Below are 17,420 nucleotides of genomic sequence, written 5' to 3'. Positions count from 1 at the left end.
GGGCCTCTAGGAAGCTGCCCCAAAGGGGAGCAGGAAGGCAGGTTCTGCAAGGCAGGGAGGGCAGCTGGCATCCAGGAGACACAGCTTTCCCCGGCATCCCTCAAAGCTGAACCAAGAGTTGGGAAAGGGGCCTTAGAGACGGGCGAAAGGGCCGGTGCTCCAGAGAGGGAGGCAGCTCCAGCCAAAGGCTCCAGAGCTTAGAGGAAGGCAAGGCCGGTTCTGCAATGCAGCTCTCTTCCATCCTGATGGGGTGGGGAGGGCAGAGAAGGTGGCCACAAATGCCACGAAGGAGTCAGAGTTTGGCTTCTTTTGTTCCTTCCTGCTTTACTCCGTCTCTCTCTCTCTCTTTTTTAAACGGGGTGGGGAACCCACTGAGAAACTTCAAAGTGCCATTGGTCTGAACGGATGGGGAGGGAGAGATGGATGGAAGGGAGAAGGGGAAGAAAGAAAGAGAGCGGGGGAGGGGGAGGGAAATAAATCCGGAGATTTCTCTCCCTCCCTCTTTCCTCCTCTTTCTTCTCCCTTCCATCCGTCTCCTCCTCCCTTCCCGCTTCCTGAGCGCATTTCAGAATTAATGACAGACCGGTCCTTTCCTGGTTAGAAGAGAGAGACTGAGATGGACAGATTCAGATCACATTTATTTACATAACACAAGAGATGTGTGTGTGGGGGGGGCAGAGGCATCACCTCCCCCTCTCCTCTTCTCTGACTCAATTCAAACCATCCAAGTCTTTCCCTTCCACCAGTGCAGATCAGCATTCGAGGCTATTTCAACCACGTGGCCAGGAAATCACCTGTAAAGCCTTCTGCTGTTTGCAGAGACGATTTGCAAAGGGGGGGGGGGAATTCTGAGCCCCTCCCCCCCCGGCTAACTCTTAAACAGTTTGATTCTCTTGGGGGCCGAAGGAACCCACAACTGTCCTAAAGACGCCCTGCTGTTCCCCATTAGCCATTTCGCAAGCTGTGGTCTCGCCCGTCCTCCTCCTTCTCTCGGTCTCTTTCAAAGCCTCCCTCTTTGAACCAGGCTGCCTCTGCTGTCCTATCTGGGTCTGGCATCCCAATTAAAACCAGTGGGACAACCCCCACCCCACCATCCCCCACTCCTCCTTTTGCAGGATGCTGACAAGGAAGAGAAGCACGGAGTTAATTGCACTGTAAATTACAGCCAATTCGCCAGAGAACCGATTCAGGATACGAAGGGCACATCAATTCATTTCTCTCCCAACTCATCACTTCGTTTGCCCCAGTTCATCCCAAAGGTCCTGGACCCTTCTTCCTCTCCCCCAGAGAGAGAGGGCAGAAGGGCTGCAGCTAAGCGTTGCTCAGTGACAAAGGGTGGGGGGGGCAGGGAAGTCTTGCACGCTCCGCGTTCTTCTGCAGAGCTTCTGAGGCAAGTCAACGGCTCTTCCTTCCTTGCAAAACAGCGGATGGATAACGGATGCAAGCCGAAGGGGAGGAAAAAGGCAGGACGAGAGAGAAATCAGCATCTCTTTTCTACCTCTGCAGAAACAGGCTGGAAGGGACTTGGAGAGGGGGCCAGCGAGGCCATTGTTCCGGGGGGGGGGGGGGGCAGAGGGGAAGGCCAGGATGAGGATAATGGAGGTCCCATGACTGATTCAGAGGGGAGCTGTCCAAGGTAGTCAGAGTAGAATATCTGCAGTCAGTGGCAGCTCCTTTCCTACTTCCTCGGGTACCCAGATCTCAAACAGTCCCCACCCTCTTCTGGAGAGCCCCCCTTTCCACGGCAGCCCCCGCTCAGTTTGCATTCAGGCTGGCTGACCCCATCCCCACCCCCTTGCCCACAAGTCTGCCTGCGGAAGCCACATTCGAGGCTGGCGAGGCATGCCAAAAACTCATCAGATGCCTAATTACCCATTCCTGAAAAGTTGCTCCGCCTTCAGCTGCAGGAGATCTGAAAACTGAGCTGCTTCCAGAGAGGGGAAGAAATTAAATCCAGTGGCCCAGTTTCTCCACGGAGGAGAGCCTCCCTCGGCCTGCCTCCGCCCAAGAGCTTGTTGGCGTCCATTGTTTTGCATTCAGAAAGAGGGAATCAAACTGGTAGCCATGATAGTTTGCTGGAGAAGGAGGAGAGCCCCAGCTGGACACAAACTCAGCATGCTTTGCGCTGCCCAAACCAAGAAAATTCTAAGCAACAGTTGCCTAGCATGGCTGTTCCACAATATTTACAACAAATCCACTCCTCCTCTTCCTCTTCTTTCCTTTCTTCCACTATTCTCCCCCTTCCTTCCTTCCTTCCTTCCTTCCTTCCTTCCTTCCTTCTCCTCCTCTTTCTTTCATCAACTCCCTTCCCTTCCCACGCAGCATGAAAAATTCAACCCTGCTTTCTCCAATTCTGCTCTCCTTCTTCAACCTCTCAACTCAGCCAGTCATCAATCCAGTCCACCTTTCACCTTCCTCCCTTCAGGGACCTTCAAACGTCAAAATTTCCATTCCGGGAGGTACTTGTCCCCCCCAATGCAACCACCAGCCCTTTTTTGCACACCTTTTTCCTCCCTGTTCAGCACCTGATCTGTTTTCCCTTTCTTGCTATCCCTCAGTCCTACCTAGAGCAAATCTCTTTGCAATGTGTGTTGCAATGTGGGTGGTGGGAGAACCATGTCACCAGCAGGCCAGGCCTGGAAGCACCAAAAGAGCCTCCCCCCTCCCCTGCAGGAGGGGCCACACACCCCCTGAGTTTGTTTAAAGGCTGTCACCTCCTGCAGCAGGAGAGTGTCTCCCTTCCCCATTGCAGGGCAAATCCCGGTCATTTCCCCCCCTACAAGGATCTCGCTTGTCTTCCTGCTGCATTTCTGGGGGGGGGAGGAGGGGGCTTTCCAAAAGATCCCTTTGGATTCCTTTCTCAGGGCTGCCTGAATCTCAGCAAAGCGGGAATCCGAAAAAGCAGCCAGCCACTGCAGCGCCCTGCAAACCCTGCGATGCAGAGACGGCATCAGCCAACCCACCCCTTCCCCTGAAATTGCGGAGACTAATTACAGGGGAAACAAGAGCTCCCTGGGTGGGCAAAGGGATGGGTCAGAAGGAAAGTTGCATCCTGGGCTCTGCTCTCAATCTCACTTGCTTCCCCCTTTGGTGATGGAGCAGGATTGAAAGCACTGCAGCCATTTGGGGTGGAGGGAAGGGGAGGATGGGAGGGAAGGGCCCTTGGGGCCGACACACGGGCTGGCTCTGGATGCTGGCTCTGCACCCCAACAATCACCCCATATCCCCCTGCAGAGAGTCAAAGCCTCACAGAGAAAAGGGAGTGAGTCCTGAGCTTTTTCGACCTGACCAAACCAGAAATGAAGCTGAACATCCCAGGAATTGTCAGGGAAAGAAGGAGATTTTGCAGGAAGGATGTTCTCTTCCAGGTGTGAGAAGGGAAGAGAAGGCGAGCTCAGCAAAGGCTCCCAACCTCGCACCCCCAGCGCTCTCCCCTGCCTCCTCTAAGGAACTCGTATCCAGCCTGGCGTTGACTCTAGAACTGGCTTGCCAGGTCGTCTTGGCCAAGCGACCAAGAGGGGGTTGACTCCAAAGGAAGTCAATAGTAGGAAAGGTCCTCCAAGGTCCTTTCCTACTGTGTTATTCTGAGGGAGCACAAGCTTGCATAGCAGTAGGAGACCTAACAAGTGAGTGCTGAGGCAACGATGGACAATGCCTTGGACCCCACAACAACTGGCCAAGAAAGCATCTGGAGAAAACCCAGCAGCAGAGAGATTCACAGGGCTGCCTCCACTGTCTTTGCAGGCAGGATTAGCAAATGTTTTCCCCAGGGTAGGAACTTCCTACTTGGGGTCTACCTCATCCAGGAGGTGCCTAGACTGCCCAATAACGCAGCCCTCTAGTCTTGGACCTTCCCCTAGGAGCTTTTCTCTCAAGCGTTTCCAGGGATTTGGTTGCCCAGTTTTCTTCTCTCGTGGACCAGAATATTTTTTTTCCTGGGGTCCCTCTCTTCCTTCCTTCCACTGCGAGGGTTCAGAATCCTGCCCGGATGGAGCCGAGCACGTTCTGAGGGTGCCCAGTCAGCAAGGCAGCGTGGGGCACGAGGCGCCTTTGCTGCAAGGAGCAGAAAACTTCAGCCGGGCACAGCAGCCTCTTCGCGTGGCCAGAGGAGATGTTGCCTGCGGGAAGGAAGGAAGGAAGGAAGGAAGGAAGGAAGGAAGGAAGGAAGGAAGGAAGGAAGGGAGCCATAATCCACACCTGACTCTGCTCCCTCTCTCTTCCAAGCTCTTATCCGCCAAGCTTGCAGCAAGGACAGCTTGAAAAGCAGCACGTGGCACGGCTGGGCCAGATCATAAATCACACGAAATAATCCATGCACGGAGAGCAGCCTCCGCGTCCATGCCAGGCACCCTGAAAAATCATCCCTGCCATTCATTGCGAGGCCAGCAAAGACATCCCGAGTGGTTGCTTCGTGGTGGCGTAAAATGATGGCTCCCTTCAGCGGCTGCAGATCGTTTGTTCCACTCCTGGATGGGGAAGGCGGTTACTACGGATGGAGGCGATTCAAAAATCAGGGTGGGGCGGGTGAGGGAAGGGTTTAACAAATCCCATCTCGAAGGGGATGCCCCTACTGAGGGGGAGACGCTGAAGTCCAACTGGTGCCCTCCCACAGGAGCCAAAAAAAAAAAATCCCCCCTCACCCAGGGTGGGCTACGTTTCAAGCCCCCCTTCGCCCCTTGCCAGCTCCTCTGCATTTCTGCCCCTTCTTGGTTTAAAGGTTCAGTCCGTGCTTAGGGCTGGTCGGTTCCCCTCTGAAGCCCTCGTCCAGATTCGGTTGCAGATCTTCCTGCTGTCTTTGGTTCTCTGAGACCCGCTGGAATGAAGCTGTGATGCGTGTGTTTCAGCCGTGAATGAAGGGAGCCGTGGAGGGCAAGACGATACGCCCACCTGGCCCTCAATGGACCATGGGTGGCTTCTAGGAAGCCCACAGAGAGGCCCCGAGGTCTTCTCCAATATCTTTTTCTCCAGTCTGGGTGCTTCAGCCCCACTGACGGAGGCTCCATAGGGCAAAGGCCCTCTTTCCAGATGTCATCTCCCAAGCTTCCTCATCCCAAGCAAGAGGAGGTCTACCCAGAAGACTAACTTAATCTAGGAGAGCCTCTTGCGTCACCAGGCCCGTTCTCCTCTGCCCTGCCTGCTGTGGTTTGAGCGGCCTTCAACAGGCCTCGGGGTTGACCCTGAAGCCTTCCATGGTCAAGACGAGGCTTCACACTCAAGCGCTACGCCCTTCCCAGCCCCCAGCCCCACCGAGGCTGGTTCTTTTCCCAAGGAGGGAGGCAGCTGCTCCAAAGACCAGGGTTGGAATAGGTGTTGGGGGTGCCAACCAGTATATCCACCAAGCAAGCTGGCTTCGCAACAGGACCCTGTCCAGTCTGGGGGGCTGAACTGGCCTGAACTGCCCTCAAGGTAGCTTCTTACGAGGAACAGGCAGGTGGGGGCAGGAAGACCCCTTTCCTCTTCCCCCAAATTTGTCTATAGGACGTTGGGTTCTGGATTCAGGTTCATCCAACGGAAGCGCCTAAACTAGCGACTTGGGTCTTTTCAGATCCTTGTTCCAGGCCTCTCTTGCACTGGGCCTCCTTCGCCCCTTGCCAGCTCCTCTGCATTTCTGCCCCTCACCCAGGCGGGCGTCCTTCCTTTCCCTGTGGGGAAGGGCCCTCCCAGCAGCCTCACCATGGCAACCGCCCCTCTGGGAAGATGCACCGGCTCCACCAGGCTGATGGAAAAGCTGTCAGGAACAATAAACTTGCTGACAGCCACAAATCCCTTTTGCAAATTCCAGGCGGGATGTTTAATAGCCCCCAGCGAGATTTTGCAGTTGGCTGAAAAGAGGCCACCTGTTTGTGTGGCGTTTCCTCTCCCCCCTTCCCCCCCTTGCAGCTTCCTCTGCACCAATTCTGCATTCACGCCTGGATTTCTCTCCTCCAAGAGCAAAACCTCCTCCCGGGGACAAAATAGTTGGGCCTCCTCCCCAAATCAGATCATGGTTACACTTTTAACACTTCGGCTCGTTTAGATTGCAGAAATAAGAGGCAAAAAGAATCCTTTCCCTCGCTTAGTTGGGAGATCCCCCGTCCCTTGGCCTTTGGAGCAGAAGGGGCTTCAGTGGCACCAGCCTTTCTCCTCCTGTCCTGGAAATTTTATTTTTGGCTTTGCTCTTCACACCTTCTGGGTGCAATGGGGGTTTTAACGAAATGGAAGCAAACCGTCAGAATCTGCTTTCAAACTGACGCACCGGCACCAAGGAGGAAACTCCAGGTACGCCCCAGCCAAAATCTCCTCCTTTGCAGAGCTTGGGGGCTGTGGTGTATTTTGCAGGAAACAACTCCAGGCAGACCTTCCTGAATTCAGCAATGGAAGAGGGTGCCTTGTGCTCAGCCAGAGGAAAAGTGTCCGCTCAGTCCGCTGCTTCTCTGCCCACCGAGTTTCCATTTTTCGTGTCGGCGAAGGTGGGGTAGATACCTCAGGCTACCTCTGCTTCAGACGGCTGCCCTTGCGATCCAGCGGTCAAGCGATGAGTCCGGGGTTCCAAACGTCAGTCGTGGGACATGCTAAGATGGAGGGCGACTCCAGTCTCACAAGCATAAGTGGACAAGCTTACCCTTCATCTAAAGCAGGGGTCTCCAACCTTGACAACTTTAAGCCTGGCGGACTTCAACTCCCAGAATTCGGCCAAATGCTTCCCCAGATGGGGCTAAATGCCAGCGGTCTCAGCCGAAGGGGAAACTGGTGAAGTTCAGCAACCGCTGACATTTTCAGACAAAAAAAAAAAGGGTGTGTATGTGTTTTGAGCTTTGTCTTGGTCCAGAAAAGCACGGACTGTCCTGTGCATCCATCCTACTGCCCTCCTCTTAGCCTCAGTTGCCCCGTCTGTAAAATGGGGATCGTTGTGATGTGGTCTGTTGGCAGCTCAGTGGAAAACAAATAGCTTTTCCTTCCTCTCTCAAGCTCAGGAAACAAAGTGGTTTTTACTGATGGGAACACACAACCATATAAGACTCGGAGAGGTTTTAAAGATTCGATTCGCCTCCAGGAAAAAGCCCCTTGGAAGACCGAGGGGGCCTGGTAGATATTGACAGGGTGGGGGGTGCCCAGCACCAGCTAACAAGCTTCCTCTGTTTCAGCCACCTGACATGCCGAAACCTCAGGCCACCAGCTGGAGTGAAAATGTCACTGCTCATTTAGAAATGGATTTGAGCCCCGTTCTTGGCTAAGAGACAGCTCTGCAGGACGTTATTCCTTCTTTTTAAAAATAAAAATAAAAACTGGATTTGGCGCCTGGTGACTCTCCATTCCCTTTGCTGAAAAGGATGAAGTTTGTCCAAGTTCGAACTGGACACGGGTGCAACAGACGGCAAACAACCCACAGCCGGCCCGGCTGGGAAGTGCAGCTCAGAGGGCTCCCTTTGCCCCCTTCTCAAATTGCACACGGATGATAAGTCGTGCCGATGAGAATAAGGACAGAGCACAGGATGATTTAAATCGCCAGACTCTACGGCATTCAGTATTTCTCGACCTGGCTGGCTGGGGAATTCTGGGAGCTGACGTCCGTGCCGCTTAAAGTCGCCAAGGCTGAGGAACAATGCTCTGAGGCATTAGGGAGCAAAGATGCAGGAGGCAAAAGCTCAGGGAGGAAGCTCTCTGCACATGTTCAGAGGCCTTTGCAAGGTAGAAGCCATCTAAAACTCAATGATGTTTGGAAAAACGTTGCCCCATCCCAGGCTTGTCCCTTAAACAGCTTCAAAACCGAAAGGACTTTAGGGACCATGCTGGCCCGGACCCCCTCCCCATCCAGGCAGTCCATTAGTACAAGAAGGAAGTCTATGTCATTCCTGCTGGCTGGGAATTCTGGGTTCTGTGCTCCCAGCATCCCTGCCATGTAGGAATGCGGTGTGGAGGGATCGGACGGTCACTGCTGCCTTTCGCTCCTACATCTCATGCCCACAAACTGGTGCCTCCTTCACCCTCTCACCAAACTCACTTCCCCCCATAGGATGTCCCTCATGGGCCGGGGGGGGGGGAGGGGGAAGAGGGACCCTGGGGTGGGGACAGTCACGGTCCCATCTAAACATCTCCAGGGAGGCCATCTGGAAGCTTCAACCACTCTCGCTGGACACAAAACAGACCCCATCGCTTGTTCTCCTCCTCCTGGCAGACACCCCCAAACCTTCCCCATTGCCACACCCCAGTCGAGAAGCAGCTCTCCCCACAAAAGGTTTCTTCCTTCCGGCCCCCTAGAAGAGGGGAACACGGCTCTCTGCCCCGCCCTGCCCTGGTCGCTCTGACCCAAAGCCCGTCTTGTTCAGGGTGGCCCAGCCATGGCTCCCCCCCCCAACCCTGCAGGGCCTCTTTTCCTCCCAGAGACGGGGAGGGCTGCAGGAAAGGGCCCCACGAGGGCTGAGGAACCCTCTCCGAAGCAGCAGGGGTGCTCAGAATTAGCCCGGAGCAAAGCACCCCGTAATTATTTCAAAGCATTTGGGGCTCCAAAGAGGTTCCAAGAGCAAAGCAACTCACACTTTCTTCTCCCAAGGCAGCCCCACCAAAGCCCATGTGCTTTGCTTCCAGGGTTCCACAGGAGGAGACCGAGCAGCCGGTGGAGCTTCAGAGAGTGGGTCTCTCTCCAAGGGTCCAGAGGCAGCCTGGCTCACCTGCCGGACTTCTGCTCCCAGACCCCAGACTTTGCTGGAGTGGCCGGATTTCAGCTGGCCCCCCTGCACCTTGCAGCTCTTCAGAGTTCGGACCTGGGCTTCTCTGCGCATAAAATGCCGCACCCGCTTTCTCCTGGCACCAGCGTGGCCCGGATGTGCCCAGCACAAAGGAACCTGAACCGGTCGGTCAGCTGGAAGCACATGCCCAACTTTGCCCGGCCCGAGTGCGCCACGTCCACTGAAAAGCCGGTGGTGCCGACGGCAGGAGTGGCCGGCCGGTGCGTCCGAAAGCAGGACAGGGGTGGCTTTTTCACAGGGGAGGGAGGCTGAACATCGTTTCCCTCCACGCACAGGTCCTTTCAAAGCAGGCCAGCCCACGTCTCTCCCAGGGAGTCGCGTTTTGTGCCACCCACACCCCAGGCAGCCTTACCTGAGGACCAGCGAAGCGCTCTCTGCGATGCCGCCACAGGAATTTCCCCCCAGACGGTCTGCAAGAGCCGGAACGGAGCTCCTCCTGAGCTCCACCGCCAAAGCTGCTTGTCGGAGGAACAAAAGAGCCCTAAAAGAAAGGACCAGGACGCACGCGGGTCTCTCTGCTGTATTTCCAGCCAGTGATGAGACTGCCCGGCCAAGGAGTGACGGAGGGAGGGAGGGAGCACGCAGATATGCGTGCTTGTCTCTGTCGCTCAACGCCTGCCTGCCTTTCGGAGGTGCAGCTGTGGAGTGAAGCTCTCCCCTCCCTCAGTCGGCATGCGCAAGGCTGCTGGCCCGATGATCAATACCACCATGGCTTTGTCCGAGAACTGCTGGACTGGGAGGGAAGGGAAACTGGAACGCAACAGCCCAAGGCTTGGGGGGGAAGGGAAGGGAACAGCCAGAGACTGACCTCAGTCCAACCGTGTTTGCAGTGACATTAGTGGAGCGGGAATGTGTCCTGGGAAGCCCGAGGGTCCTGCATGCCCTGAGGTGGTTTGATGGACGACATTCCACGAGGCGGCTTCCCGCTTCCGAAGGAGCAGGTTGGCGGGGCCCATGGAGAGGAAACGTCAGGCACAGCACATGGGGGTGCAGGCAGGCAGCATGCTTCGCACGTCAGAACTGCAATGCCCTGCGCTCGTTTTCCACAAGGGACCTGGCAGCCTGCAACCTCCGTTTGGTCTTCAGACCTGCCAGGAAATCCTCTCCTGCTCCCTCTGGCCTCAACAGAGAGGTCCAGCATGAAGCGGATCTCAGGCTGACCTGCCCTGGATCCTCCTTGCAAGCAGAGAGGAGGCGAGGGTCGATGATCCTCCTTCCCCACTCCCCGGCATAGGCAGAGGGAAGACTGAGACCAGGCCTTGGCATAAAGGGCCAAAGCCAACTTTTCACTGGGCGCCGTTGCAGGCTCACAAAATGAGCAAACCTGGAAAGCAGATCTGGGCTAGGCCGGCCAGGGACCCCAAGTAGGAAGGGAAAGAGATCTGAGAGAAAAAGCTCAGCTCTGCCCCAGCTTGGAGCATCCGAATGAAGAACCGAGCGGAGGACTGGATCCCCTCTCCAGTTAAGGCCCAGGACGGTCTACGGAGATTCTCCGTCACTCAGGACACGGTTGCCCCAAAGATACTTTTCCAAGAGGCCTTCTTGTGTTTCTTTGAAGACGTCTCACTTCTCATCCAAGAAGCTTCTTCAAAGTTGAGTTGCCTCTTGAAAAAGCACCCCCCCCTCCAGAGCCCCAGTTCGGGATTGAAACGTCTCTGATCCAGGCACGAAGCGTCCCTGGAAGGATTCTTGCCTGCTCCTCTTCTTAATCCGCAGCCTCGCCCTGGTTTCAGAGAGGAACCGGCCAAGGAGGATTAAATGCTGCCTACTTCCCAGGTTCCACAACAGTTAGCGGGGGCATCTCTTTTTGGGCAGAAGTGGCCAGGAAAACCGGCTCTGGGGTCTCTCCAACCCAGAGGCCACGAGCTGACCAATCTCTGAGAAAAAGAAGAGAAGGTGCCCATCCAAGGAATTCTGCAAGCTGCGGGAGGGGTGACACTCCAAACATGCTCGAAACTTGACAAGCTGTGGCGACTTCAGCCCAATTGCCTTCCTCGTCTTTTTAACTCCCCCTGAACACCCCCCAATTTTCTCGTCCTTCAGCTCTGATCAACACCCTTGATTCCGCATCCCTGACACCTCCGGTTTTAATGCTAAGCAAATGATTTCGGCCCCGTTGCTATTTCCAGCCTCCACGATGCCATTAATAATGTGTGTCAAACACTAACAATTAGAAGGAGAGGGGGGGGGGAATGCCAGAGTGGAACTGGAATAATTCACCAAGAGCCATCCACGGAGTAGTAAAATCTAAGTCACGGTAGCTGGTGGGCAAGGCTTGGAGCTCCTGATTGGAGGAGGGGGTTTTGACTGTATGACTGTAACTTGTTCCTGTATGCTTATGATTTATATTGATTTTTTTCCTAGTATGATTTGATTGCTTATTTGTTCCCTATGACTATCATTAAGTGTTGTACCTGATGATTCTTGACTAATGAATCTTGTCTTTTTATGTACACTGAGAGCATATGCACCAAAGACAAATTCCTTGTGTGTCCAATCACACTTGGCCAATAAAGAATTCTGATCTAATCTTAAACCCAGGAAAAACTTCCTTGCAGGAGTCTGACCAGGTGAGGGTTTTTCCCCTCCCACTGAAGCATCAGAGGGTCAGCGGAAGGCCTGCGGGAGAGCGCACTGCCCAGGGGCAACTCTCTCCTGTGAGGGACTGACCCAGGAAGGACATTAGGAGAGGCAGCTCACAAGCCTGCCCGGTCCCATCTGCTGCTGCTGCTCGAGGCCAAGCTCTCCCTTCTGCAGGTGGAAGGAAGCTCCCTTCTCAGCTCCAGAACACCTCCGGAAATTGTGTCACCACCACTATGCATCTCCTGGTTTCATATCCAGTTCCAGGCGACAGATATTAAAATTCTAGCCAATTTTTAATATCTTCACACGGTATTTAATTCTACGACGTCATTTGATGAATGTCTGGCCAGATGGGAGGCAGAGAAGCTGGGACCTTCCAGGCAAGGTACAAAATGCCTGACCCCTGAATGGGAATGAATGCTCAGAATGGGAAGGAAGGTTTTCTTTTTTAAAAAAAGAAAAAAAGTCTTGACATTTATTTAAACATAACCTGTAGCTCTCTGGTGGCGTAAACTGCCAGCGTGAGCCATTCTGATTAAATTAGACCATGAAAGGGAAGAAGAGATCTATGTTTTTGTAAATTATATTGAAAGGAGGACGAAGGTCGCTCGCCTCAAAATTAACTGGAAAGCTATAACTCTCTATGGCTTCACGAGATTTTGGTGCTTGCTAGCATCCTCTCTTTAAAATTTAATCTAAATATATGCGCATACGTGAAGGCAATGGAGGCTGTGAAGACAATTACATTTAAACCTCAGCCATCAATAAAATATTCCCTGGGCAACCTTTGAAATACAAAACAAAATAACTGCATCGATACTCAACTAGACTGTTTGATCCAGAGAGAAAAAGCAAAATTCTATTTGATGCTTCCTTTAAAGCCAGTTACAAAGCAGCCAGAGGTATTCAAAAGAGTTTCTCTGGAGAGCTGGCAAAGTCAGGGTTATATAGGAGGAAGGCAGTACATCCAAACTCAAACAATGTTAAGTATTAAGCCTCTTTCCACTGACGAGGAGGCAGTCATAATGGCTAGGTCATCTGCGCAAACACAGCAAGGATTTTCTAGGTCTTTTAAGGGTGTTTAAGGGGAAGGGTTTTCCACACCCCCTCTTCCTTTGGAACAGGCCTTTTGCAGAAACCCTCCTTCAATCCTAGGCTGCATTAACAGAGGGATGGAGTCAAGATCGTGTGAAGGACTCGTACCGCTTTATAAAGCCTTAGTCAGACCACACCTGGAATCCTGCACCCAGTTTTGGTTGCCATATTATAAAAAAGACGTTGAGACTCTGGAAAGAGTGCAGAGAAGAGCAACCAAGATGATTAGGGGGCTGGAGGCTAAAACGTACAAAGAACGGCTGCAGGTATTGGGTATGTCTAGTCTAGTGAAAAGAAGGCAGAGGGATGACATAACAGCAATGTTCCAATATTTGTGGGGCTGCCACAAAGAAGAGCGGGGCAACTTTCCAAAGCACCTGAAGGCAGGACAAGAAGCAACGGATGGAAACTCATCAAGGAGAGAAGCAACCCGGAACTAAGGAGAAATTTCCTGATAGTGAGAACAATTAACCAGTGGGAGCTCCATCACTAAAGGTCTTCAAGAAGAGATTGGACAGCCATTTGTCTGGAACCGTCTAGGGTCTACTGCTTGAGGAAGGGTTGGACTAGAAGACCTCCAAGGTCCCTTCCAACCCTCTTGTTCTGTTATTCTTTTCATGCCTGCCTCAATTCAAAGCAACCGCTTTTTTTGGAAAGCCACGGATGACCCACAGAAGCCTAGACGGCCCAGCCTTGTTTCAGCACCAAGGACAGCGGCTCCACAGGACGGAAGGGCCGGCCGGATGTCTCTTCCAGAATCCAGGTAACCCTCGGCTTAAGACCACGATTGAGCCCCAAATTTCTGTGGCTAAGTGAGACATTTGTTAAGTGAGTTTTTGCCCCATTTTACGACTTTTCTTGCCAGAATTGTTCAGCGAATGGCTGCAGTTGTTAAGTTAGTGAGACGGTTGTTAAGAGAATCCATCTTCCCCATGGACTTGGCTTGTGAGATGGCCGCAAGAGGGGATCACTTCACCAGGAGACACTGCAACCGTCATAAATACGAGTCAGTGGCCAGGCGTCTGAATTTTGTTCATGTGGCCATGGAGATGTTGTGCGTGTGTTATTGTAACTTTGAACGGTTGCTAAACGAACCGTTGTAAGTCGAGGACCTGTAACAACAGCAGCTGCCATCATCCTTTATTAAATTTATATGCCACCCAAATTCAGCCATTCTAGCTCGCTTAGTTCAGGCCCCAAACACTCTTAAAATCTCAATTTAACAGGCTGCACCCCAGCAGGCTTGGGCTGCAAAGGACCGCAGTTCTGCCTGAACGCCTTCCCCCAAAATCGCAGCCCGTTCCAGGGCATTCAACATTTCCCCGACAAGGAAACCAAATCCATGGTAATTTCACATCTACAGCTGACACAATTCACCACAAGGTCTGTTAAGATATAATGTGATGGATATTTGGGAGCGATAATCCTCCCGCAGGCCTGTTCAATCAAGGTTCCATGATAATAATATTTATCTATCGAGGCTCCCTTCCAGGCAGAATTCCAAGACTGCAGGTTTCTAGTCACCCCAGATGGGAAGAAGAAGGAGAAGGAGGAGAAGAAAGCTGGGGTGAGCCTCTCCCTCTGCCCGCAACTTCACTGCAGCCAGCCTTCAGCAGGTACGCATGACTGCGAAACCAGAGCCTGGAATTCATCCGTGTCCCCATTCTGCCTTCATGCATGCAAAGATTGGTTTAGCTTCCTGGGGGGAGGAGGGGGAGGAGGGAAGGGGGTTTTGTTCACACTGATGGCTGGGAGGAAAAGCTTTGGAGAGGGACACCTTCCTGCAACATCCTATCCTCTGTTTTTAAAAGGGATATGTTTTCTTGTTCCAAGAAAGAAAGAGAGAGAGAGAGAGAGAGAGGGAGAAGGAGAGAGGGGGGAGAGAAAAGAAGTGGGGAGAGAGAGAGAGAGGAGAGAAAGAGGACAGAAAGAGAGAGGGAGGGAGAAAAGAAGGGAGAGGGAGAAAGGAGAAAGAGGGACAGAGAAAATAAGGGGGAGAGGGAGGGAGGGAGAAGGAGAAAGAGAGAGAGGGGGAGGAGGAGAGAGAAAGGAGAGAGAAAAGAAGGAGAGAGAAAAGAAGGGGGAGAGAGAGGACAGAGAGAGGGAGGGAGAGAGAAGGAAGAGAGAGGGAGGGAGGGGGGAGAGAAAGGAGAGCAAGAGAGGAAAAAGAGGGAGAGAAAAGAAGGGGGTGAGAGAGAGGAGAGAGGAGAGAGAGAGAGAGAGAGAGAGAGAGAGAGAGAGAATGTTACTGGAAAAAATGTGTGCTTTTAATTAACCAATGGCTAATTAGCCCTGCAAGGAAAATTTGGTATGTCACTGTGTTGTACCTACCAAGGGGAAAGAGGCAGGGGGCTGGGCTCTGCCTGCAGGGAATTAGGGTGGGTGGGTGGGGGGCTTCATTTGTTCAGAAACAGAACCAATAGATGTGACGGAAGATAAAGTGCTACGATGCAGAAGGTAAAAACACTGGCAACAAGTATATTTATAGCCGACCCGTGTTAATAAATAAAGCCCGAGCCGCGCATTTTTATCAGGTTAGGAAGCAAAGGCTGGACTTGTAGATGATTCCTGTTGATTTTTGCGTCCGTGTACAGCCTCGCTGGAGCATCTGTGAGCATCTGTTGCTAACGCTATTGAGTTACCTTCCCGAATTAACCTTCAGAAGAGGGGAAAGAGAGGCTGCGGCTTGTTCCTAAGGCGCCTTCCTCTCAATACAGACATTTGGGGACCGTTTTACCTTCAGGATCGAAGGAGAAAGATGGATTGCGCTGCCTTTTCTTCACCTTGGGTCTCTCGGAAACGGTGGCGATTGCTTCGTTCCTTTCAACACTTGTTCGGAGATCAACTTGATTCCCGACGCGCGCATTCTGGCGGCTCACCAAGACTGAAGATGACCCAGCAAAAAAGGAACAGGAAGCTCCTCCTTTGGCCTGCCCTCTGAAAAGGTCCCATCCAGCACCTGAGGGACAGCTGGCTTCATTGGCCGGGGTGGGTGGGGGCGAGAACCTTCCCTGTGGACTGCCACCCTCCCCCTCCTTTTTCGGATGTGCCTTGCAAAGCAACTGCAGCTCACTGCAGAGAGCCGGTGGCCGAAGGGCTGCAATTAATTGGAAAGCGTGCCACTGCTCCTCTAATGAAAAGGCTGCGATGAGACAGCCGAAGGGATGCTAACAATGGCATTTCCACACACCTCCACCCCCACCCCCAGCAAGCAGATGATCCAATGCACGGCTGTCAGAAGCCCCCAAATTTTGCAACTGATGAGGCCAAAATGGACCCGGCTGGAGGCTAAAAAAAAAAACACCACTCACCATTGAACTGGGTGAGGTTTGGTGCCGTGCAAGCACTCCCGCAGGTGGGAGTTTCAATCCCTGGCCACGCCGGGAGTGGCTTCAAAACTCCTTGCCCCAATTCCAGAGACTCACTGCTACTCAAGCAGGCCGATTCGAGGCTAGATGAACGGAGGGCCAGAGGTAGCCCTCAGGGAGCTCTTTGTGCCGCGGACAGAAGGGCTGGGCCCTCCGGCTTCTGACAGCTCTGGGCCATGTGCCCAGGGCCCTGAGATTTAGTGCCAAAGAGATTTGGACGTGGGCTTGAACCATTTTCTAAGGACCTCCTCTCTCTCCCCCTCCCCCCATCCCCCAAATTATTAAGAGTTGCAGGTTGCAGAAGGAGAGGACATTCTGTCCTTTGATAGCTTGCTCCAAAGGGGAGAAGCTTCGGATGGTGGAGACTTTGCACAAGGAAAACGATGGTTTGGGGGGAGGGGAAACTTAAGGGCCTTTCTCTCCCTCCATCCCCCCTCCCTCTCTTTGGGTGAAACACAGGCGCCTCTGATAATACCCAGCCTGATTTGCTTATATGTTAATTCCCGGGCAGACGGGAAGAAGGCAATTAGGAGAGGCAATTAAACAGCTTTGTTGTTCACAACACGCGTTGCCAAAGCCCAAAGCCAGCTCTTCTCCCTCGCCTTCCTTGAAAAGCAGCTTTCATGCAACAAAAAGGGAAAACAGAGCAACGACAGACAGATGGAGTGCAGCACCCCAGAAACATCTGAACTCTGCTAGAAGAATTTTAAGGTTCTGCTCCGGGCAAGCCAACTCTCTTAAGATCGGGTTTCTGAGCAGAATTTCCTCCTGAGGTCTTAGGAAAACTCTTAGGGAAAATTAGCAGGATGCCAACGGGGCTGCCACCAATCGTGGACGCATCTTGTGGGTATCCTGACCACCTCATTCTTCTGTTTGAAGTCTCATCTGGAGGCAGCGAGTGTCACGCGTCCATATGAAGAATCGTTTTCTTTAAAGCCTGCCACTGATGTTCCCATGCCCTTTATGCCTGTGGGACTGCAGCGTCCATCATCCTGGCTGGAAGGATCGCTCAGGAGCTTCAGTTGGCATCTTAACAAGAGCAAATCCAAGATCTCTCCTGCAACTTTCTCCAACTGAGTGTGTGTGCGTGTCTGCTGAGATAATAATAACAGTAACAGAGTTGGAAAGGACCTTGGAGGCCATCTAGTCCAACCCCCTTGTATAGGAGACCTGTACTAGGGATTCGAACCGCTGAACTGCCGACCTTTCTGATCGACAAGCTCAGCCACTGAGCCACAATAACGAGTGCAATTCAGAAACTAGCTCCCCTCAGATCAAAAGTGGAGAATGAAGCTTCAATGATTTCCAAAATTGGGAGCCAAGCAATGAGATCATCGTAGGCCTTTCAAACTTGGGGGGAGTTGAAACTGTCTGGACTCCCCTCAACTCCTGGGTGGGTGTTGTAAACCATGGGAGCGCCCCTTCCTTCTGCACCCAGGCCACCAAAGGGAAGGGATTCAAAGGCCTTTCAGGAGCTGAGATTACCTTGCTGGTACCCTATTTGCAGGGCATGGACTAGAAGGGGCAAAGAGAGGGAAAGGTGCAGAGGACAGGGCTGGGGGGGGAGGTTTAAGTAAGCAGCCCCCCCCAGCCTTCAAAGCGAGAAAGGTGGAGGGAAGAGCAGAATGATGGCTAGCTAATTGTAAGT

General features: G+C 52.9%; 1 protein-coding gene across 1 annotated transcript in view; it reads right to left on the bottom strand.

Moving 5' to 3' along the window:
• The window catches only part of RPH3A (rabphilin 3A), a 28,589-nt gene extending 19,462 nt beyond the window's left edge, over positions 1-9,127 (bottom strand). Inside the window, exon 1 of the mRNA XM_070950429.1 lies at positions 9,079-9,127. The gene's annotated coding sequence lies outside the window, so the exon portion shown is untranslated. The remainder of the gene's footprint in view (positions 1-9,078) is intronic.
• Between the last annotated feature and the right edge of the window lie 8,293 nt (positions 9,128-17,420).

The sequence above is a fragment of the Pituophis catenifer genome, unplaced genomic scaffold (genome assembly GCF_029215685.1).
Source record: "Pituophis catenifer annectens isolate HBS135680 unplaced genomic scaffold, rPitCat1.0.hap2 SCAF_10, whole genome shotgun sequence".
Classification (NCBI taxonomy): Eukaryota; Metazoa; Chordata; class Lepidosauria; order Squamata; family Colubridae; genus Pituophis; species Pituophis catenifer.
This window is presented reverse-complemented; position numbering and strand designations above follow the sequence as displayed.